The following is a 25,196-nucleotide window of genomic DNA, read 5'->3' on the forward strand; positions in this document are numbered from 1 at the left end:
GAGTTGACTCTTTTACACTAAACTGATAAACATAAGTACAGTGTTTTCCTGAGTTCCGTGAGCTGCCCTAACAAGTAACTCAACCTGGGGGTGGAATCAGGGGAACCCTATCTAATTCATGATTGGCCAAGCAGAAGTGTGGGTGCCTAAGTACCCCACCGGCAGCTGGATCTGAAGTGGGGCCATTTGGGGGGCTGACCCCTTTAACGTGGGGATCTGATTCCAACTCCAGCTAGATAGTGTCCAGCAACTGAATTGTTGGACCCCCAGCTGATGTCAGAGAACTGGAGAATGCTTGGGGGTGAGAAAACACTGCAGTGTTGAAATCTGAAACACTGAAAGGTGAAGAATAGGAGGTCAGTTTCAAGGAATAAATCTTTTCTTATTTCCATGAACACTTGTCGTTGATTTTTCTATGCTATCCAAATCTATAAGCAAGCCAAAAACAGGAGGAAAATACCCCAATTCAATTAGAGATAAAGTGAGAAAATGTGGTTTATGAATATATTTTCTCCATCATCTGTCAGTGGTCAATTTATAAACTGAACGGACATATTATCCACCTGTGACGTTGATTTAAGAAAGGTCTTCTTAAAGCAAAGAATGAACATACATGACCACGTTAGGCTAGCTCAGGAAAATCAGATAGAGGGTCTTATCTATTTTTCCTTTCTATGTGGCTGCTTAAGGATCACAGTTTACTTTTTATTCCAAGCTGACTTCACTCTGGGGAGGGAGAACACTAAACTCCCGTGCTGTACTGCCTCACTAGCTTATCCCAAAGCAAAAGTTCACACCAGCATATAAAATTTCACCTGTAATAATCCTTTTTATCATCATATGTCACTAGGAATCCAGACAGGCAATGGCAGGAATCAATTTCTTTCATATATACGATTCTGCATATATTTTCATTCAATTAAGGTAATTTGGAGAGCCTTCCGGTAATCTGTTACCACTAAACGGCACTCGTGAATGACAAGAAGGCTTTTACTGACCATTTGTATTGATGCAGAGACAGCCTGCCCTCAAATGTGAGCTGCTCACTGCTGTAAAGAAGGGGAATACGAGCCTTTTTCCAGTACCTTCCACTACCTAATGCAGAAGGAAAGCCTTATTTCAAAGATAACTCCCCCAATTCTAAAACACCAGCGGTGGCTCAGCAATCATTTACTAACTGCATAGGAGGGGGGAAAATCACACTATACCACTTTTAAATAGTCATCGTTTATCACATAGCCACCGTTTATATTTCTTTCTTCAGGAACAGTCAGTATTTGAACACCAGCATCTCCCCATGCAGAACCTAAATGTTCATCCGGATGACTTCTGACCATGGTAATGAGATCCAGCACTCCAAGGACTCAGTATTTTTCCTAACAGCACCTGCCATATCTCAGCAACACAAATATTTCCTGAATAAATGGACAATCCAAGGTCAGGTTTTGCTTCACTTTTCCCCCTCATTGATCAAAATACCTGCAACTAGAAATTAAGTTCTCTGAAAAAGTTAGCCAGAAGCTTTAGCTAGAGAAATGCTCCCGACAGAATTGCATGACACATGAATAGTCCACCATGTTACCTGCCTTCTATAAATGGAAGTTTTTGAAAGGTTAGAATTGAAGTAAGATTAATCGAGAGAGTAAATGGCAAAGAGGGTATGTCGTATCCCTTCTGCTTCCGGAATATATGGCACACGAGAGTATTTTGATGGCAAGTTCTCTAATCAGTTACTGACAAACTGTGCGAGACCAAATCAGTTTCAGAACACCATAAAGGGGAGACTGCAATAATTTAGTTACAAGATGGGTAACTAAACAGGAATGGTAAGAAAGAAGAGCTGGTTAAGAAACTGCTATTACGGAAGGGTGAAGAATGACGCCTGTTGGACAAGAACACACAGTCACTGAAAAGGTTAAGTGCTCACTGGAACGCAGGAGCTCACCAAGCTTTTTTATACCCCGGTTGAGAACTCATACTTACTTCTATTCTCACCAAACTGCCTTTTGAGGACTAATCCTGGTCCCCAAGTAATGGGAAGGCGAAGCCCTACAGGACCTGAGCCATCTAAGCACTGAACGCAAATTAATTTTCAGCAAGGCTGGACTCCAGTTTGGAACTGATCTTAGTTTGGCAGAGCTGCTTTCCCATAACCCACGGATTCTTCCTCACCAAAACACGTCAAGAATTATTTGGCATGTTCTTTAATCATCTTCAGAGATTAAGAAATTTTAAAAAGCTAAAAAACCCTGGTAACGAAGAGGTCGGCTCATATTCCAGGGTATGGAGACAGATTTCCAGTTTTAATTCTCTCAAAGTGCAGAAAAGCACAATAAAGGTCTGTGTATACGTGCGTGCCCACATACACATACGTTCGTATCCTGCAACACTGGTACAGCTAAGTCAGAGAGGATTAATGCTTCATTTAATTTGCATTCGTTGGTATGCCCCAAACACAAATGTTGGGTTTTGGCTGATCATAGCTACTATTTGAAGAGCCCACAGATATTTGGCAGTATGGGTTAACCAGTACCTCACAAAATAATTTGGACAGAAATCATCAACGATGGCCAAAAACAACAGGTGAAAAGCTGATGGGGAACTTTCTCCTATAGGAATCACATGGACAGCACCTAAAACCCAGCCATTAATCTTAACAAGAGCTACAGTCAGAAATCATACGCCTTCATAGGGCACCTGGGGGGCTCAGTCGGTTGAGCATCTGACTTCGGCGCAGGTCATGATCTCGCGGTTTGTGAATTTGAGCCCCGCATGGGTTCTGTGCTGACAGATCAGAGTCTGGAACCTGCTTCGGATTCTGTGTCTTCCTCTCTCTCTCTCTCTCTCTCTCTCTCTCTGCCCCTCCCCTGCTCACGCTCAGTCTCTCTCTCTCAAAAATAAATAAACATTTGAAAAAAAATTTTTTAAACATCATGTGCCCCCTGATGTGAGGCAACAAGAAATACCAGCACCACCTATAAAGCGTTCTTGCCAAAAATGCATATCTCTATGTGATCAAGCCTCTCCACCTAACCACCAATTAACAGAAACTACAGGGCAAGGAGACACCCATGAAACACTAATGACTAAAAGGATGTAATCAGCCAAATGTGAAACGTGCAAAACGCTACAAAATGCATGACCCAGTTTTTTCAGTGAATAAATGGCAAAGAGAAAAAAGGGGGAACTACTATAAAGAAACAGCAATAAAATGCAGAATGTGTGGACCTTGCTCAGATCTCAACTTGAACAAATCAACTGTCAACATGCATCTATATGGCATTTGAGGAGATCTGAGGGGCTATCTGATAATATTGTTTTGTTTCTTTAACAGTGTGATAACCGCCTGAGGCTCTGCATTTAAGAGTCGTTATCACCGACAAGGCATGTGACTGACATAGATGTGGCCAGAAAAAAATGAAATAATGATAATCTGAACTTGCTTGAAGATATTTCAGTAGAGATAGGTGTAGGGAGGAGGAACACAAGAAATAAGATTGGCCATATGTTGGGGCGCCTGGGTGGCTCAGTCGGTTGAGCGCTGGACTTCAGCTCAGGTCACGATCTCACGGTTCGTGAGTTCGAGCCCCGCATCGGGCTTGCTGCTGTCGGCACGGTTCCTGCTTGGGATCCTGTCCCCCTCTCTCTGCCCCTCCCCTGCTTGCGCTCTCTCTCAAAAATGAATGAACGTTAAAAGATTTTTTTAATAAAAAAAGAAAATCATTCCTATGAGTACCCACTGTTCTCTTTCAAGAATAAGACACTATTGTTTATAGCATATAAACTTGACCAGACCAGGGTCACTCACTAGCCGGATGACTTTGAAAAATTTCCTTATTAACCTTTCTGTGCCTCAGTTTCCTCACCCATACTAGTTACTATACCAACCTCACAAGGTTGTAAGGATTAAAGGAGTTAACAGAATGTGCTTAGAACAGGGTTTGGCACACAGTGAATGAGCTATTATGATTATTTCTGCCACACAGACTGACTCTACAAGTTCAATCTCTCAAAGAACATAAGCTTCTTCAGAGTAGGCTCTACATCTAACTCTTCTTGAAAGACCCCAGGGCCCCTTATCATTAGCAGTATATGTGTCTGTTAAGTGTTTCATTTGTGTCCATTTATTTAATCTTGGAAGAGGTGCTCTAAAGGGGAGCGAGTATGCTTACGTACACTTGATTTTCATTTCTGATTAATGTTCACCTAATTCTACCTAATGATCAGATGAACAGCAACCCGGGTGTGTTTTAAGTTTCTTCTAGTACATCTTTTCATCTAGACACTTGCGTCTCAATTTTGAAAGCACTCGTAAAATCATGTCGTGAGAATTTCAAGTATTTACTATACCTTATTTGAAAACCATCACCCTCAATTTATAAGCTAAATTGAAAACCACTTTGATGGGGTGCCTGGGTGGTTCAGTCGGTTAAGCATCTGACTTCGGCTCAGGTCACGATCTCACGGTCCGTGAGTTCGAGCCCCGTGTCGGGCTCTGTGCTGACAGCTCGGAGCCTGGAGCCTGTTTCAGATTCTGTGTCTCCCTCTCTCTCTGACCCTCCCCTGTTCATGCTCTGTCTCTCTCTGTCTCAAAAATAAATAAACGTTAAAAAAAGAAAAAAAAGAAAACCACTTTGATGGGGCGCCTGGATGGCTCAGTCGGTTGAGCGTCCCACTTCTGCTCAGGTCATGCTCTCCCGGTCTGTGAGTTCGAGCCCCACGTCGGGCTCTGTGCTGACAGCTCGGAGCCTGGAGCCTGCTTCCCATTCTGTGTCTCCCTGTCTCTCTGCCCCCTACCACCCCACTCATGCTCTGTCAAAAAAATAAATAAACATTTAAAAAATAAAAAAAAAAAAAAGAAAAGAAAAGAAAACCACTTTGATGAATTGGAGATCTGGTTGGTAACACCTTCTGGAAACTTTCCACATCACTTCTGCCCCGTATCTGTCCAGCCACAAAAGTTTTGTCAAACAGCCCTGCACTGCTAATAGCGAAGTTCAACTGGCACACGGGAAACTTTCTGCACTGTGGGAGAATCACTCATTTTTTTCTCATGCAAAAATATCACACAGTAAGTTTCTCTGAATGATTATTAAGGTGCAATGGCTATTCAAAACCTTCTTTCTTCTAGCAATGAAAACCATGTTTCAGGAGAAATGAATGTTCCCATTGCTTTCCAGATCAAAGACAATCAGGCAACATTCCCCTTGGAATGGGAGGAAGTACGAAGGGAATATGTGCATGTCGCCTCTGCCTCCACCGTCACTGCAACTCCTGGGCTTTAATTTGTAAAAAGCTGTTTTCAAGCAGATGGATTTTCCATTGGCAGTTTTACCACGAGGCCCGCGAAGATAGTGATGAATCTCCTGGATGCTAGTCGGGCTTATGGCAAATCCCACAAGATCTCATTTTTCGACTGAATTCAGCACATAAACTTAAAAATATAAATAAACAGAGGTGCCTGGGTGGCTCAGTCAGGTGGACATCTGACCTCAGCTCATGTCGTGACCTCACAGGTTCGTGGGTTCAGGCTCCGTATCTGGCTCTCTGTTGTCAGCATGGAGCCTGCTTTCGATCCACTGTCTCCCTCTCTCTCTGCACCTCCCCTGTATGTGCTCTCTCTCTCTCTCTCCCTCTATCTCAAACATTAAAAAAAAAATCAAACCAAATAATAAAAATATAAATATAAGTAATTCTATAGAAATTTAAATAAAATTGTTAATCTCCAAGAGCAGCGTTGTTTCTTATGACTGCTGAAAAACATAGCTGAGCTTAATAAATTCCAAATGATAAAATTGTAGTCACTGTGTAGATTTTTTGCTACATAAAATGGAAAATTAGAAATTTAATCAGGTGTGGGGCGCCTGGGTGGCTCAGTTGGTTGGGCGTCCGACTTTGACTCAGGTCATGATCTTGCAGTTCGTGGATCCGAGCCCTGCGTTGGGCTCACCACTGTCAGTGGGGTGCCCACTTCTGATTCTCTCCTGCCCCCCCTCTGTCTGCACTTCCCCTGCTTGCGCTCTCAAAAATAAATAAAACATTAAAAAGAAAGAAATTTAATCAGGTGAATTTCCTAAGCTCTTAGTGTAAAGGTAGAATGGCTTGACTCCCCCTCCACGTCTTCCTTCGCCTGGTTTACTACACAGCCTACTTCCAATACAATCAAATACTCTCTTGAGCAACACATCATCTTTTACAGACACTTCTTATCAGGTCAGTAAACTTATTAATGACTTCCTCAAATTTCTGCATTCACAAAACATCCTTCCTCCTCTTTATTGTTTCCTTTTTACTATTACCAACTTAAAACCAATTAGGGATCCTTATTGTAAAAGAGTAGTTTCACAATTAAATGAGAATCTGTGGTTAGAATACCTCCACTTTTTCCTCCAAAAATATTCTGATGTGCAGTGTTACCAAAAGCAATCACTACCTGTAATCTAATTTCTATTAGTGACTTCAAGAATAAAAGTCAGCTCTGGAGCACATAACTTTCTACATAAAGCTCCTGTCGGGGCGCCTAGATGGCTCAGTAGGTTGTGTCTGCCCTGTGATTTAGGCTCTGGTCATGATTTCAGGATTCATGAGCTCAAGCCCCACATCGGGCTCTGTGCTGACAACTCAGAGCCCGCTTGGGATTCCCCCCCACTCTCTGCCCCTTCCCCATGCTCTCTCTTTCTAAATAAATCAAAAGAAAGAAAGAAACGAAGAAAGAAAGAAACATCCTGTTGCTTATGCAAACATCCCCAAGTAAAACAATTTTTAAAAGCTACTAAAAAAGTTTTTAAAGCTACCAAAAGTATAAAAGCTACAAAACTCAATACTACCCAAATTTGTCTTCAGCCAAGACCCCTACAGTCATGGGATCCTTAATGAGTCTTCTCATCCAAATAAGAAAATCAGAATGCTAACACACTAGGGTAAATCTGACATCTATGAAAGCACTTCTCAAAAAGTGTTTCTAGGTAAATCTTCCCCCACCAACAAACAAACAAACAAACAAAAACAAAAACAAAAACACTGGTTTTATAAACCAAAGCAAATCATGTTCTAAAGAACCGTGTTTACAAGTTCCCTGATTAAAGCCATCGAGATATGATCATTCAAAACTTGGTCATAAGTCACACAAACACCTTTACAAGTACAGAATCATGATCTCCAAATGATGAATGATGAATTAATCAACCTTCTAAGCATAAGCACTCTCACTCAGAAAGAGTATCTTTCCCTGAAGTAGTCTTTCGTTTAGACTTCAGAATAATTTGACAATCCAACAGGGTTAAGAGAAACATAACACCATTGTCTTAAATAATCGTAACTTCATTTGTTTACTTATTACCTTAAATACATACTAACTTCATATAGAAAAAACCAAAAAGCAAGTAAATGCAAACTATAATTGATCAAAAGAAGGCCATGAGATGCAAAGTGGATTTTTATTGACGATCTGTAAAAATCCGGTTCCAAAATTAAAAGTGATCTCACACCGTGTGCGAAAACACCCCCCACACATTTCCAATAAAGCTCCACTAACTTGTAACAGGCAATTGTGATACACTCATTGGAATAGTGATAACACAGTATGAAAAACAAAAACTATGTGAAAGTCAAACAATGGGAAAAAGTGAATCCTTCAGAGCTTCCATTAGTCATCAGAATCATCTTACAATAAGTCTTTCTGACTTATGACGGAGAATCAATCAAGCACGTGAGGCCACTGCACGCACTCACTGGGTTCTTCACGATAATTCTGTGCTCTTTGCGCTCCGTCCCCTCCTACAACTACCGTATGCACAGAAGTGTTTTTAATGAACTAAATCTAAGTCCTTCTGAGAATTCTGAAACATCCTGAGAATAAGATGGGAGATTCTGGCCCTACAGGAGGTCCTATTCGATGAGAAAACGCTACCTGCGCGATTTCAAGCCCTTTAGTTTTAAAGAGACAGTGACCGCCTTTAACATAAAGTCAATGTCTATATCCCAAACGTAAGCCTGGTTGTCTACAAACATTACAAAGTTGTACTTTAATCTTTAGGACAGGACCGATCTTGGAAAAAAGTTAATGTATGTAAGCAACTGGAAAGTTAAACGTTTAGTACAAAAATAAATACCGTCAACTTAGAGCCGGCCATCCCTACCAACATCCCTGCTCCAACCCTCCCTTTACTTGAGTCTTCCGCTGAGGTCCCAGCCCGCAGAGAGCTCTGCTCAACTCCAAAGTAGGGCAGGCCCATCGCTGGATCTTTGAGCCCTGTTCTCCAATCAGGAAAGCAGCTCTCAGGAGACCCATGGCACCCCCACCCCCACCCAGCCCCATGCTGCTCTCTCTTACAACAGCAGGGCAGACGTGCCCTGTACCCCTGCCTCCTGCACCACCTCACCCTGTGTTCAGCTGCTAATCAATCTGTAGCATCAGCAGCTGAACACTCAGAATCAAACCCGGATCAACTCAGGTCCACTACACTAAGAGTCAGCAAGGGCAGGGACCTATTCATTTCCGGACCCATCGGCTCCCCCACTTTCTGGTACCGAGGCATGCAACAGGTGCTTCGTGAATGAACGTATCAAACGGCGTTGAATCCCAAAAGCTGGAACACAAAGAGGAGGATGTCCCAAAGTGAGAGGGGGAAATAAAAAAGGAGATGTGAGAAGGCAGTCAATGTGAAGAGGCAATGAAGACAACCCAGAAGTGAGAATCAAAGCGGGAGTATTATATATATATGCTTCCTTGTTCGATTCTTCCAGGTTCCAGGCAGGCAGCACCACAAATCTGCCGTTTCTGTAACAACGGAGAAGGGACAGAACCATTTAGACAGTCCAAAGGCACTTTTAATCTAGCCACAGAGCTTTTTATGGACACTGCATACACAACTTTAAGCTTAACAAAATCAGTACATCTCTCTGGTTTTACGTCCACAACTGGACTAAGTTAGAAAAAAGGGCAACAATGTGAATGCAGCTTTACATTTTTTAAATGTCAGCATTTTTCTTAGATTAAATGTTGCCAATATAGAAAAACTAAAAATTATAATAAAGAGAAACATTTTGTTAAAACATAAGCGAAAGCAAAAAATTATCACAGTAAGTGTATTAAAATTAAAATAGCATAAAATAGAAGTTGTAACTTCATTATACACAGATATATATCAAATATGGGCAGGCAGTTGTACAATATCTTTAGTTTAAGGTAAGAGAAGGATAATAATGAGCCGATTAAAAAATGGTGATCCTAGGGTCTGGCTGCCCTACTCTGTGTCATGAGTGAGCCATTCAAGAAATACATTGTTTGCTAACTACATTTCAAAGGAAGTCACAATGTTCAATCAATGGAAATTATAAACATTTTGATTCCATCGGAAAATGTTAGGGGTGCCTGGGTGGCTCAGTTGGTTAAGCCTCTGACTCTTGATTTCAGCTCAGGTCATGATCTCACAGTTTGTGGTTCGAGCCCTGCATCGGGCTCTGCACTGACAGTGCAGAGCCTGCTTGGGATTCTCTCTCTCCCTCTGTCTCTCTCTGCCCCTCCCTCGCTTGCTCACGCGCTCTCTCTCACTCACTCTCTCTCTAATATAAAAAAATAAACATCAAAAAATATTTTAAAAAATTATTAAAACAGTACATCTTAAATGTTCTCAGCACAAAAAAAAAGAGTATTAATTATGCAAGGTGAGGGAGGTGTTAACCCTACAGCGATCATCATTTTGCAACATACAAGTTATCACATTGTACACCTTAGGCTTACATAATTACAAGTCAATTACATCTCAATAAAGCTGGGGGAGAAGAAGGATGTGTACCAAAAAGTGGCCACCATTCTTCCTCACTCTGTAAATAAATAAGATGAAACTAGTTACATTATACTTGGGGATTTTTTTTTATGTTAACTGAAGAATAGTCTCCTTGAGTGGGGAGTTCTTAACTGCATTTATACAAATGATATTTAAGTTTAAAATGTGTTTGCTGGGGCGCCTGGGTGGCTCAGTCAGTTAAGCATCTGATTTCAGCTCAGGTCATGATCTCGTGGTTCGTGGGTTCGAGCCCCGGGTCGGGCTCTGTGCTGACAGCTCAGAGCCTGGAGTCTGTTTCAGATTCTGTGTCTCCCTCTCTCTGACCCTCCCCCGTTCATGCTCTGTCTCTCTCTGTCTCAAAAATAAATAAACGTTAAAAAAAATTTTTTTAAATAATAAAAAAAAATAAAATAAAAAACAAAATGCGTTTGCTGGGGCGCCTGGGTGGTTCAGTCAGTTAAGCATCTGATTTCAGCTCAGGTCATGATCTCGTGGTTCGTGAGTTCGAGCCCCGAGTCGGGCTCTGTGCTGACAGCTCAGAGCCTGGAGCCTGTTTCAGATTCTGTGTCTCCCTCTCTCTGACCCTCCCCCACTTGCGCGCGCGCGCTCTCTCTCTCTCTCTCTCTCTCTCTCTGTCTCTGTCTCACAAATGAATAAATGTTAAAAAAAATTTTTTTTAAACAAATAAATAAATAAGATGCATTTGTTGGGGGCATCTAGGTGGCTCAGTTGGTTAAGTGGCTGGCTGGCTCCTTATTTCAGCTCAAGTCATGATCTCATGGTCATGGGATCGAGCCCCACATCAGGTTCCACACTGTGTGGAGACTGCTTGGGATTCTCTCTCCCCGCCTCTCTCTCTGCCTCCCCCTCCTCTCAAAACGTATAAATAAATTTTAAAATGTTTTTAATGCATTTGTTTTAGCTTTATAAGTTGTGCTTGTTATTGAATAGAAAACTTACTCTGCATTCTTTTAAGACTGGTGTCCTAATAGAGAACACTAGTCCAATTGAGGTAGGGGGAGGCAGGAGGAAGAAACAAGCTTCGTTTCAAAGAAAAAAATGAAAACACTCTGTGTATGGTTCCAAAAAAATCAATCTTAAATCATGAAATCTCTGAGTACCATGAAATACTCTGCACCACAATCTTAAAAGAGAACTTTCCTCAGCTTGTAGTTTGCATTATGGTGAAATCCAAATACCTATGCATATCTTTTCATAACTCATACACATAAATATACCTTTCCATACCTGTATACGTCTTTCCAAATCTACTATGATTTCTATACGTATATACATCTGAATATCTGTAAGTTATCTGCACATCTATGTACAACTTTCTATACCTACAAGCATTTGAATACCTGTATGTATCTATTTCAATTTTGAGCAAAAACAATTTACAATCAAGAATAGATTATTATTATTATTATTATTGTATTTGGAAAAAGAATGAGAAATGGAAGCTCTTTGAGTGTAACATCGCCATGGTTGGTTAGTTGAAACAGTCGTGGACACATTCCCAATACCAAGATGGATATGAAAAAAAAAATAAGTAGCATAGGACCATAAAATTTGTAGCTTACTTTGTGCCTTTTCACAGAAGTTTATCTGAAAGCCTAAAGTAAAAGAGATAAGTTCCAGTTCATTGACTGTAAATCAAACAAACCAAAATTAGAACATGACATTGCATTCTTGTATCACATTTGAATCAAACTGATTCAGGAACAGTTCGAATCACATACCCCCCACTAGCAAAGTGAAAACTCTAACACGTGAGCTTTCTTTTAAAAAGTCAGCTCTCTAGGGGCGCCTGGGTGGCGCAGTCGGTTAAGCGTCCGACTTCAGCCAGGTCACGATCTCGCGGTCCGGGAGTTCGAGCCCCGCGTCGGGCTCTGGGCTGATGGCTCGGAGCCTGGAGCCTGTTTCCGATTCTGTGTCTCCCTCTCTCTCTGCCCCTCCCCCGCTCATGCTCTGTCTCTCTCTGTCCCAAAAATAAATAAACGTTGAAAAAAAAAAATTTAAAAAGTCAGCTCTCTCTGGGGTAGTACTTTATTAAATGAAGCTGAAATTAGATTGAAATTCTAAATTCTGCAATTACCTTAATGTTTCACATCTATTGGATGAACAGAATAGCCATTAGCCCTTGGAAGTCAAGAGTAACTTTTAAAGTAATCTTATCGGGGCGCCTGGGTGGCGCAGTCGGTTAAGCGTCCGACTTCAGCCAGGTCACGATCTCGCGGTCCGGGAGTTCGAGCCCCGCGTCGGGCTCTGGGCTGATGGCTCAGAGCCTGGAGCCTGTTTCCGATTCTGTGTCTCCCTCTCTCTCTGCCCCTCCCCCGTTCATGCTCTGTCTCTCTCTGTCTTAAAAATAAATAAACGTTGGAAAAAAAAAATTTTTAAGTAATCTTATCAATGCTTTCAATCTACAAATTCAGAACATGTTACAAGTGACTTTTATTAACCCTAATTGCTGACTTAACACTATCTGTGATTAACTACTACCCCTGATTCAAAAGCTTCAAAAGCAGTTCATAAATTACGAAATCTAAACCAAAGCAACATTTTCTAGTCAATTCGCTAACCTCACTGGTAAAATCATGAACTAATGGTAAAATCATTACTGAGGTAAAATCATAAAATAATGATTAACTACTCAACTTCTTCTAGGAGGCCTGAGAGGGGGTGGTGTCCCTAGGAATGATATGCAGGGTGGGACCTTACAAGTTACAGGAAGAAAACCTGTGAAATCTCCTTAGGAACGTGAGCACATTTCCCAAATCCAGCTGGACCTGATTACGCCTTATGTATTCATTTATATAGATGTTAATTTTTTGTAAAATGCACCCAGTAAAATAAGCTGTTGACAACAAAATATTTAAGGTTCTTAAATAAAATATTTAAATATTCTTAAGATATTCTTTCACCCCCTTGGTTTAGGGGGTGAATGCCTGGTTTTCTCAATAGTCCACCTATGAGTGCGTTTATTAATGCCTTCAGAAACCACATGGGAAATTCAGAATGAGTATCACTACTCATTCTGTATTTATGGGAATTCAACCAAAACTTCTAGGAAAAGAGCCAGGACTAAAAGAAGCATGTGTTTAAGTACTCTCTCCCATCCAATTATCAGAATGCTTAGGATTCTAAGATAAAGATATCACCTATCAGGTACAATACCAGAAAAATCCCAACGTAGCTACTTTGCCCAAGAGTAACCCACTGCTTACTAGCTAACCACACAAGTGCCAACACAGGGGGAGTGGGCACCGGGGAGCTCCGGGCTGGAGGACCCAGGGCAAACCTGGAGGCAGCTACCCCTCAAGTTCAACTTGCTGCCCCAGCAGATGTGTGGCAGGAACAGACTTCAGAAAGAAAAAAGTCGGAGATCCGTGGCCCTTGTAAGCCTAAGCAACTAAAAGCCAGCCCAGCCACCGTCCCACGGGCCCAATGAGGTGAACACAGGTCGGAAGGAGAGGAAACTGGCTCTCTGTTAGCAGCAGTGGCATAGAGAGCACAGAGGAACCCCAGCCTCAGTTCGGAAGGCGGGTCTCCAGCTCTCCCTGCTGAGCTGAAGGCAAAATCCACCTGACAGCTGGAGGGGAAACTGATGAAAGACTGAAACAAGTTGAAGGCAATAGTCACTCTTCTCTTTTCAGCTCTAAATATAGTTAGTGTTCGCTACTAGTTAGCAAAATTAAAGGGAAGCAGGAGAGGAAAACAAAATAACAATATGAATGGAGAAAGGAGCAAGAAAAATAAACTTGAAAGATACAAGAAAAAGAAGGAGTTGGGGCTGTTTGCACAACTGCTAAAAATAAGTTACAGGGTAATTTTAAGAAACAGAAAAAAAAATGCTTAAATGTATATGTAACTGATAATGTTACAATGTCACCAATTACTGATCTAACCACATGGGAGGTTAAATCCACCTTAGATACAGGAATCAACGCAGGTAGATAAAAAGGGAGGAGGCTGAAATGCTCACCACCTAAGTACAGACTTGTTCTTTTTATCTAGTTACGGATACAGTGACCAGGTGAACGGATCTGTCCATCTCTGCATTACTTCTCCCTCAGAAAAGACTTGCGGGTGGCTCAGTGGGTTGAGCTGAGGTTCAGCTCAGGTCACGATCTCACAGTTCATGAGTTCGAGCCCCGTGTTGGGCTTTGTGCGGACAGTGCGGGTGTGCTTCAGATTCTCTGTCTCCCTCTCTCTCAAAAATAAAAATTTTTAAAAATAAAATTAAAAAAGGCTTGCTACCAGACGCGGAGTTCACAGGCAAGGAGGGTTAAACTAACTCAAACATAATGGCTCACCTTGGAATCCCACTTAATCCTATCAATTAAACCAGACAAAAGGCTATTAGCTAAATCTTTCTAGAGCTCCCCTAGCTCATTAAACTCAAAGGGCAGGGAGGGGCCAAGGGGACCACCAGCAACCTCGTCCGAGAACAGAAAGGCTGGAGGAAAGAAATGATGAGGAAAACTTCCAATATTCTCAGCTTTATAAAAAGCCAGTTTGTGGCTAGGCTATAATTAGTCCATCACTATTCATTCACAAATGTTCAATTTTTGAGGTCACCCGTATCTCAATTCTGTCTTTCCACGCACTCGCTTCATGTACTACAACTCCAGGAGCACGAGGTACCAGTTCAATCTGTTGCTGGTAACCAGGTAATTTTGAAAATCTCAGGGGCCTCCTCCCACTTTTTTATCCTGGTATCTGTAGGCTGGGACTAAATTTTACATGATCCTCCACCTTGAATCTTTTCATTTTATGTGGTCCCAGGTAAGTTTATTTGCATTAAATCTTAACCCTCCCCCCCCCAACCAAGACTAAATACCCAGATGTATACATATGACAATGTGTTAGGAAGCGGTCAAGAGAATTGGAGCTCTGTGGGGCTTTCTCCTCCCCTTTCAAACTGGGCCACCCTCTTTCCCACACTCCTCCTCAACCTCACGCTCTTACCCCAATCGTGAGAGCCCTTCACTGGCCAGGACTGGAAACCGACCATTATGGTATCTGCCAGACAAAGCGAGCTTGTCTGCATTAGTTTACAAGGCCATGTAGGAGGTGAGCAAGTGTATACAAAAACAAAAGGCAGAGAGTATTTGAGAAAGTAGAAGACGAAATAAAAAATGTTAATCCAGGGTCCTAGTTCCAACTGTGAAAGTCAAGTCATTTCACCTGAACCTCCGTTTCCTCCTTTAACTATAAAATTAAGAATAATAATGAGGGGGGTGTCTGAGTGGTCCGGTCAGTTAAGCATCCCACTTCGGCTCAGGTCATGATCCTGCAGTTCATAAGTTCGAGCCCTACATCGGGCTCTGGAGCCTACTTAATTTTCTCTCTCTCTCTCTCTCTCTCCCTCTCTCTCTCTCTCTCTCCCTCCCTCCCTCCCTCCCTCCCTCTGCCTTTCGGTGGCTCACACTCTCTCTGTTAAAAATAAACATTAAAGGGGCGCCTGGGTGGCGCAGTCGGTTAAGCGTCCGACTTCAGCCAGGTCATGATCTCGCGGTCCGTGAGTTCGAGCCCCGCGTCAGGCTCTGGGCTGACGGCTCGGAGCCTGGAGCCTGTTTCCGATTCTGTGTCTCCCTCTCTCTCTGCCCCTCCCCCGTTCATGCTCTGTCTCTCTCTGTCCCAAAAATAAATAAACGTTGAAAAAAAAATTTAAAAAAAAATAAACATTAAAAAAAACTTAACCAAAGCAAAAATGAGCTATTGGAACCTCATCAAAATAAAAACCTTCTGCACAGCGAAGGAAACTATCAGCAAAACTAAAAAGCAACCGACAGAATGGGAGAGGATATCTGCAAATGACATATCAGATAAAGGGTTAGTATCCAAAATCTATAAAGAACTGATCAAACTCAACACCCCCCAAAAAACAAATAATCCAGTGAGGAAATGGGCAAAAGACATGAACAGACATTTCTCCAAAGAAGACATCCAAATACGAATCAAAACCACAATGAGATAGCACCTCACACCTGTCAGAATGGCTAACATTAACAATTCAGGCAACAACAGACGTTGGCGAGGATGCAGAGAAAAAGGATCTCTTTTGCATTGTTGGTGGGAATGCAAGCTGGTGCGGCCACTCTGGAAAACAGTATGGAGGTTCCTCAAAAAACTAAAAATAGAACTACCCTACGACCCGGCAATTGCACTACTGGGCATTTATCCACGGGATACAAGTGTGCTGTTTCTAAGGGACACATGCACCCCCATGTTTCTAGCAGCACTACTGACAACAGCCAAAGTATGGAAAGAGCCCAAATGTCCATCGATGGATGAATGGATAAAGATGTGGTGTGTGTTTGTGTGTGCATATATATACATATACATATACATATACATATATATATATATATGTACATACACACGATGGAGTATTACTCAGCAATCAAAAAGAATGAAATCTTGCCATTTGCAACTACCTGGATGGAACTAGAGGATATTATACTAAGTGAAATTAGTCAGAGAAAGACAAATATCATGACTTCACTCGTATGAGGACTTTAAGATACAAGACAGATGAACATGAAGGAAAGCAAAATTAATAGAAAAATAGGGAGGAGGGGAGCCTGAGTGAGTCAGTTGAGCGTCCAACTTTGGCTCAGGTCATGGTCTCAGGGTTCGTGGGTTCGAGCCCCGAGTCAGGCTCTGTGCTGACAGCTGGGAGCCTGGAGCCTGCTTTGGATTCTGTGTCTCCCTCTCTCTCTGCCCCTCCCCTGCTCACGCTCTGTCTCTCAAAGATGAATAAACATTAAAAAAAAAAAAAAACAGGGAGGGGGACAAAACATAAAAGACTCTTAAATATGAAGAACAAACAGAGGGTTCCTGGAGGGGTTGTGGGAGGGGGGATGGGCTAAATGGGTGAGGGGCACTAAGGAATCTACTCCTGAAATCACTGTGAAATCAGCACTATATGCTAACTTGGATGTACATTTAAAAAATAAATAAATTTTTAAACGTTAAAAACAAACAAGAATAGTAATCAGGTAATCTTATCTTAGAATTTGGGAACAGTGTGTCGACACCTGCTATGCCTGTGAAACGGCCCCGTGGGGCTTTGCATTATCCAGGGTCCCCTTCTCTGGGTTGATGGTATAACCCAGCGAGGGTGCGGGACAGGGGCATCGGTGGTTTCCAGCTCCCCCGGCAGTGCCTTCCAGCTCCCTCACAGCCGAGTCTGGTACTGCTGAAAACGGACTATGGGCCGTAGTATCCATCCACACTGGCGTAAAGAAAATCAGAGCCTGGGGCGTCTGGGTGGCCCGGTCGGCTGGGCGTCTGGCTCTTGATTTCAGCTCTGGTCACGACCTCATGGTTTTGTGAGTTCGAGCCCTGGATGGGGTCTGCGTTGACAGCGCAGAACCTGCTGGGGACTCTCCCTCTCTCTGACCGCCCCTCACCTGCTCCCACTCTCTGTCTCTCTCAAAATACATAAACTTAGCGAGAGAGAGAGAGAGAGAGAGAGAGAGAAAGAAAGAAAGAAGGGAGGGAGGGAGGGAGGGAGGGAGGGAGGGAGGGAGGGAGGAAGGAAGGAAGGAAGGAAGGAAGGAAGGAAGGAAATCAGAACCCCCTTACTGGGTCACGCCCATAGAGCAAGCTGCCCGGTCTTGCTTCCAACAGGAGCAGGAGCAGCCTCGTGTGTGCTGCCTTCCAAAATCAACCTCAAAATTGTGGCATGTGGCCCCAACTGCGGAGTTATTCAGAGTACATCATTAGGGCTCTAACATCTAAGGGCTGATCTCAGCTTGTCCAAAAGTTGTGTTTTCGTTGTGCTCAAGAGTGCTTTCCGCGAGATTTGCTTCCTGCCTCCCCTCGCTTCACCATTCACTAACCGAAAAGGGGAGCCACCCTAATTCACTAATTCCAGCTTGCCTGCCTCATCCGGAACCATTCGTGATTTCATAAACACTGATCAAATCCGGGGTGCCTGCAGAGCTCAGCTGACTTCAGCTCAGGTCAGGATCTCACGGTTTGTGGGTTTGAAGCCCGCGTCGGGCTCTGTACTGACAGCTCGGAGCCTGGAGCCTGCCTCAGATTCTCTCTCTCTCTCTCTCTCTCTCTCTCTCTCTCTCTCTGCCCCTCCCCCGCTCATGTTCTTTCTGTCTCAAAAATAAACAATTAAAAAAAAATAGCGATCAAATCCTCTCCAAAGTTGTTTTTAACTCAGGATCTTGTCAGTCCTCCTAAGCCATTTCTTTTTTCTGCCTGTGGCCAATAAACTACCCCATTGACTCTTTGGCTATGTAACTAAAGGCTATATTATCATCTCCAACCTGTTCACTGAAGCCCCAGTGTACCTGGGCGGGGCAGTTTATGACTGTGACTGAGGCAAGTATCGAACCTCCGTGAGCCTCCATTTTCTCATCTGTAGAACACAAGAGTACTACCCAAAAGTGCTTTGTGATGATTAACAGATCTAAAATGTCCAGCACTGCGCCTGGACTAGAGGTTATTACTACCACAGTAATTACTCCTGGTCCCTCCCTCAGGTGAGCAATGGCTGTGGCACCTTCCCCATGGGGACCAGCTCCGCCCACACAAAACCAGTCCCCCTCCTTTTACTTCCTGTCACCCTAAGGGAGGAAACAGGGAGGGACTCCAGACAGCACGGGGATCCCCACCCTGGGCTCTACATTCTGCCACAGCCCTTCCTAGACACAGCCTGGTGTCCTGGTGTCCACGAAGGTGGATAGTTTCCCTGGCAGGACCCCAACCCAGATCTCAGGGATACTGGCATCCATCAGGGGGAGCCACTTAGTGTCACTTAGTTTTTTCAGCAAAGTCAGACAATGAACGCATTACCAAATATGTCTGGCAACGCCTTTCTGGTTTCCCCCCTTTTAAAAATTTTGTCGGAGCGATCTTTGGTAAGCGGAAACAAGGTAGGCCCTGAAAAAGCTGCTGTGGTGTCTACCTCGATCATCTTTCCACGTCGTGGAGAATGAGGTGCCGTTCAGGAATCCAGCTGTAGCAACGGCATCGTCTTTCCAGGGGCCCATCTTGCGTCAACTGCTAACCGATGCTCCCTTTGACTGTGTAGCCCCAAATTAGGCAGATCTTGTCACTCCTGGCCCTCGAATCATTTCGAGAAGCACACGTTACTTCTCAACTTTGCCAGGAGTGTGAGGAGACACATGAAGACTGTGTCTCCTCTTCTGGAGCTGGGGGGATAAGGGTAGAAAGAAAGCAGAGACAGTCACTTGCCCCAGATGACAGACCTAGTCAGGATGGTGACATCAGTTATGAACTCTTTTGCTAACTGGGTTCCTTTGCCGTGGCACATGTAGTGTTGAAAGAGTTCCACTACCTTTCACATCTATACTGCCCGCCCTGGGCCAATGCGTAATTAAAATGTTCCAGGGGCGCCTGGGTGGCTCAGTGGGTTAAGTGTCTGACTTCGGCTCAAGTCATGATCTCACAGTTCGTGGGTTCAAGCCCCATGTGGGGCTCTGTGCCGACAGCTCAGAGACTGGAGCCTGCTTCGGATTCTGTGTCTCCCTCTCTCTCTGACCCTCCCCTGCTTGCACTCTGTCTGTCTCTCTCTCTCTCTCAAAAGTAAACATCAAAAAAAATTTTTTTTAGGGCGCCTGGGTGGCTCAGTCGGTTACGCATCTGACTTCAGCTCGGGTCATGATCTCATGGTTCGTGGGTCCGAGCCCCATGGGGGGCTCTGTGCTGACAGCTCAGAGCCTGGAGCCTGCTTCGGATTCTGTGTCTCCCTCTCTCTCCCTCTCTCTGCTCCTCTCCCACTCACTCTGTGTCTCTCAAAAAGAAATTTTTAAAATTTTTTAAAAAAAGAAAAAGAAAGAAAAACGCCCCCTAATTCAAAATGCTGCTGTCGACCCTCCAGCAAGTTTAGAACTGTGACATAAAAAGGAGCATCAGGAAGGACAAGGCTCCAGAAACAACCCAAACATGGCTGGCGGCTTAGAGCTCCCACCCCCTGACTGCAACTTAAAATAATCTCCCCTTTCTATTCCTGAATCTGCATCTCTGCTGGCAAACATTCTTCCCTCAGACCTGATGGCTGAAATGACTTAGAGCTCAGGGAACCTGTGTGAAACTGTGTTATTGACCAGGAAGAAGAAAGGCTGGGTTAAAACCTGCCTCCATTGGGGCGAATTACCTGAAGTGGTCAGTTCCCTAATCTACAAAAGGGGACTGTGCCCACCTCCGCTTCGAGGGTGCTGGTGAGCATCAAATTAGGTAGAGACCATGGAAAAGACCTGTGTTAACTATCAGTTTCCCTTCTTAAGTTTAAACCTGAATTACAGTTTCCCAGGTTGTGTAATTTGGGCCGCATCTCTACCTCTGAGACATGGAGGTCGCAGAGGAGACTGACCGGATCACGTATGAAGGAGCTGTGATCTCCTGACCCCTAGAAATCAGGGAAACTCTATGCGCCCAAATCCATCCAGCCTCTCTGATTAGGTAAACAAAGCGGAAGGAAAACAGAGACATTTCGGAAAGAAGAAAACAGGACTCAAAACACAGGGTTAGCTAATATCCCATCTCAAAACAAGTTTCAGGACACATTCACTAGAAAGCACGTGAGAGGGAAAGGTGAGAAAGTGTGTTGAAAGCATGGTTTTTCTACTTTTTTGTCTTTGAAGATCAGGGTTGCTTGATTTTTAAGAGAACACAGAAATGCAGTGTGCTTTGCAGGGGGACCAATTTGCTATAAGCTGCATTTGTTTCAGGTTATGTCAAATAAATGGTAGAGAAATAGTACTCAGCACACTGGGAAGAAAAGGCAAGAAATTCTAGGGTTTGGAACTATATCCACTGTCTGCACAGTTCAGTTCTTTAAAATCCAGATAAAGGAATCTCCAGGTAGTTCTTGAAAACCACAGACTAACTGGTAAAACAAACAGTCAAATATAATCACAGGGTGCTTCCCACATCTTTTATGTATTTCAATATTACTGGGAGAAAAAAAGTGCATTGATTTTAAATCTTCATTTTTTTCTTAACAGATATGCGTCATTACACTTGAAAGTTTTGTGTGTTTATTTTTGCATTTTTTTTTTATTGAGGTATAGCTGACATTACATTAGTTTCAGGTGTACAACTTAATGGGTCGATACGTGTATATATCCAAAAATGGTCACCATAGTAAGTCTTGTTAACATCCAACGCATACACAAACAACTTTTATTCTTGTGATGAGAACTTTTAAGATTTGCTGTTAGCAGCTCTCAAATATGCAATATGGCATTATTAATCATAGCTGCCAGGCCGTACATTATTTTGTGTGTGTTTAAGGACAATCAAGCTATCATCTTTTCACTTAAAATGGTATTTATATGGGTGCCCTGGTGGCTCAGTCAGTTAAGCATCTGACTCTTGATTTCGGCTCGGGTCACGACCTCACAGCCGTAAGACTGAGCCTCGTGTCAGGCTCTGCACTGACAGCGTAGAGGCTGCTTGGGATTCTCTGCGCCCCCCCTCAAAAATAATAAACATTTTTTAAAAATTGATATTTATTAACTGTTCAGGTGAAGCTAAGTAGGTAAGGACTGGACTGGTCCATAAGTTTTGTTACACATCTGCATTTAAGACCCAAGAAGAAAAAAGGAAAAACTGCCTGCCTAGAACAGTTCATTATGAGAGGTACCTACAATGTATACTTTATATTATATACAATGTATACTTTGTAAACTTTGTATACAATGTATACTTTGTATACTACAATGTATACTTTAGGACTATTTCCTGTAACAAGTACTTTACAAATGCCTCCAGAACTGATCCTTCAGAATCAATTGCAGGTTCTAACTATTCTAACCACATTTAAACCACCAGAGTAAAGTTTAAGGAAGTTTTATATATTCCTCTGCTTTAAGTCTTCTAGAATAAACTTCTTGTGTTTATGAGAGCTTTCAAATCTATACATTTTAAGCGAATCGTAACTCAAGGAGGTAAATAACCATGTCTAATAATAATCCTTTTTTCTGATAGTTTATAATTTTCCAAACATTTCCATGTGCATTACTCTAATAACGTGACCCTCACAACAGCCCGGCCATATGGGTATTATTCCTATTTTAGCAGATGAGAAACTCAGAGTTCAGAAAAGGTGAGTAAATGCCCCAAGTCACAGCGCCTGCAGAGGAGTGAGCAGTTTCCTGAATCCAGGTATTATAAAGACCCATCAGGGATATTCTTAAAGGAAAGGCTCAATAATGAAAAGCAGAAATCAGCAGATTAGTGAGAAGGGTGGGACCCAGTAATAATGAAGCTAAAGAAACTGTGTAGTAGATCATGAGGGGTTAGGGACTCGTCTACTAATAGTGAAAGAGACTATTAATGACACCATATTACAAACAACGCATTGTTGCTATTAACAATGATGATGGAGGGAGGCGCCTGGGTGGCTCAGTGGGTCAAGTGTCCGGCTTCGGCTCAGGTCATGATCTCACAGTCCGTGAGTTCGAGCCCCGCTCGGGCTCTGTGCTGACAGCTCAGAGCCTGGAGCCTGCTTCGGATTCTGCGTCTCCCTCTGTCTCTGCCCCCCAAATAAACATTAAAGAAAAAAAACATTAAAACAATGATGATGGCTAACATGTATCACATCCTTACTATGTCAGACCCATGCCCTACATGCATTCACAAAGAACCTGTGAAGTGAGCATTATTCCTTCCTACTTTCCAACTGAAAACCTGAGGGTTAGAGAGGTTGAGTATCTTGCCCTAGGTCACACAAATCTTAAATCCTGACAAGGGGATTCAAATCCAGGACTCCAGAGCTCTTAAATGTTATGGCATTAGGGAAGCAATACTTCCCAATGTGGACCACACTCTTGGGTCACAAACGTCAAGCCATGAAAACAGTGTACAGGGTTATCCAGTGCCCAGCACAGAGCTTATCACACAGAAGGACCTCGCATGTCTGTTAGGTGAAATGTATTCCGTAAGTCCTGAAACTAGCTGTTTGAAAGAGGAGGGTCATTAACACCTCCCAGGAAGGCAATGTTTTACAGGGCAGCAAGTAGAAACAGATTGGAGGAAGGGGGTGGAATATATCAAACATCTTCTAAGGGTCTGAAGCCCGATCTAAAACCAAAGGTCTCTAGCAGAGGAAGCATGAAAGGTTGGGCTCTAAGCATACAAAGTAAACAAAAAAGGTCCTCAACTGCTCTTTAAGCTCATGGATTATAACCTGGATTGCACTAGACAACGTCCGGCGACTTTCAGGTGCTTCTCTTCGTTCTGAGTCAGCAAAAAAAGGTTCAAGAACAAGACACTTATAACTAGCAGGTTCCTCAGCCAATCAAGGCTAGACATGATGCTGGTAAAAGAAAATTCATCAATAATCCAAAGAGAGGCCTATGTCCGCCTTCTCCCTTTTAAAACTAGGTTCCGCTTGTTGGAAAGGTTACTAGACATCAGAACACAGAGGTGGCGGAGAAGAATGGAGAGCCTCAGAATATTGCCCAACCACAAGGGCACCGCAAGCTCTTCCCCATCCCGGAAGCTTCACACACACACACACACACACACACACACACACAGTGTCCCCTCTGCCCGGAGCACGACAGTCATCTTTCCAGACAGGTCTTCTCTACCCCTCTTATCGAAGCACAGCACACACTCCTCTTATCTTCCCTCGCAAAACCCCGCTTGTTACCTTCCTAACACTCTTCTCCGTGAGGAACTTTTCTTATGTACCTGCGGACTGTCTTTCCTGCCCCGTCTCATCAGGAGGGAGGAGAATGCCCAACTAACTCTCTGCTGTATACCCAGCACTAGAGTCTATGCCCAGCACTGGGGAGCTCAACATTTTTTAACCAAAATAATAATAATAATAATAATAATAATAATAATAATAATAATAATTAATGTATACAGCTTTTTCAAACTATCAGCATCCCTACCCCCACCAAAATAAACTCCCCACCACACACACACACACACACACACACACACAAATGCACTATTTTTATAAGCTTTAGAAGTCACCCATTTTGCAAAAGCCATACAATCCTAACCTGTCGTTTTTCCGCCTCATTTCCAGCAACAACTGGACTGGAAAGCGGTCCTTATCAGAAAACCCATCTTTTACGTCGTCTGCATACACTCACATACACATTGGGCTGTGCAACACAGCAGCGGCCAACAACTACTTCGGTCTGAATTAATCATGAGGGCCTGCACAGAAAGTGTCCTCGGAGCTCTGACATCATCCCGTCTGTACATCACCATTCTTTACGTGTATTGAAATGATCTCCCAGGGAGCGCAACCAGCCGGGAGGGAAAACTTGAGGGCATCCTGTCTCTGCTTTCCTGAATCACGCACCCTCTCATCGACACGAAGACCCCAAGGCGGTTGAGACAGACCCGGACACGCGGCTCAAGACGCAGCAAGGAGCCCTGTCGGGAAGGTTCTAATCAGAGAGGAAAATGTCACCATGGTGACACTGACCGCCCAGGGTATCGCGACCCATTCTGCTGATAATGTAACACAAGCGGTTAGCTGAAGTCGTCCAAGAGGTCGCTGAGATTCCCGGTTTTAAAAATAACAGGACTCCCCCGAAATCCCCCCGAAAACTTAAGGGAATGGCCCCTGATGGGCTGGGGAGGGGTGCGGGTGGGGGTGGGGGGGGCTGGTGTTTTCACAACACCCCCTCGGTCAGCAGCCACGCGGATTTGAATTCGCCTTCCCAGTGGGGGAGAAGCACTAATTCATTAAGGAGGCGTCGGCCTCGGACGTCCAGACACGACCCAGTACCACTGGGACCCCCTGCCTTTCTGTCTCCTGCGTCTCCCCCATTGAAACCGAATCCAGGGCTCTCGCGTATTTGCGGATATTTCGAGCCTGTGCCACGCCAACGCGGTCACCCCGGGCCCGACGGCCGTCGGAACTACTAACCTTACAGGTGGCACAGGCCGGAGCAGCCCCTCCCCCACCCCACCCCCGTCCCTCCCCCCTCCCCCTCCCCCCGCCCCCGCCCCCGGGGAAAGTTTGCAGGCGCGGGGGGTCCCCGCGGGGGGCGCCCAGTCGGCGGGCGGGCCCGGCTCCGGCGGCGCCCCGCGGGGAGCCAAGATGGCCCTGCGCGGGGCCCCACGGCGGCGGCGGCGGCGGCGGCGGGGCGCAGGGGGGCGCCAGGCCGGGGCGCCGGGGACGCAGCGCCGCCGCCTACCTGCGCGGCGCGGCCCGGCCCGCGGGAGGCCAGCCCGGCGCGGGCCCGGAAACGCGGGCGGGGCGGCGCCAGGTGAGCGGCGGCGGCGGCGGGGGCGGCCGCGGGGGCGGGCCCGGGCCAGGTGGGCCTCCCGCGGGCCCGGCGGGGGCCGAGCGGGGCGGGGGCTGGGGTGGGGCGGGGGGGCGCGCGCGGAGGCCGCGGGCCGGGGCCTGCGCGCGGGGCCGGGGCAGGGCCGGGCGCGCGG

At 44.4% G+C, this 25,196-nt stretch overlaps 1 protein-coding gene across 1 annotated transcript in view; it reads right to left on the reverse strand.

Annotated features, from left to right (window-relative positions):
* The window catches only part of MAP2K4 (mitogen-activated protein kinase kinase 4), a 140,182-nt gene that overhangs the window by 114,733 nt on the left and 253 nt on the right, over positions 1-25,196 (reverse strand). The gene's annotated exons all lie outside the window — the stretch shown is intronic.

Source organism: Lynx rufus, unplaced genomic scaffold (assembly GCF_022079265.1).
Source record: "Lynx rufus isolate CCGP_SWC_20201006 ecotype Redwood Valley unplaced genomic scaffold, mLynRuf1.p SCAF_28, whole genome shotgun sequence".
NCBI classification, from domain to species: Eukaryota; Metazoa; Chordata; class Mammalia; order Carnivora; family Felidae; genus Lynx; species Lynx rufus.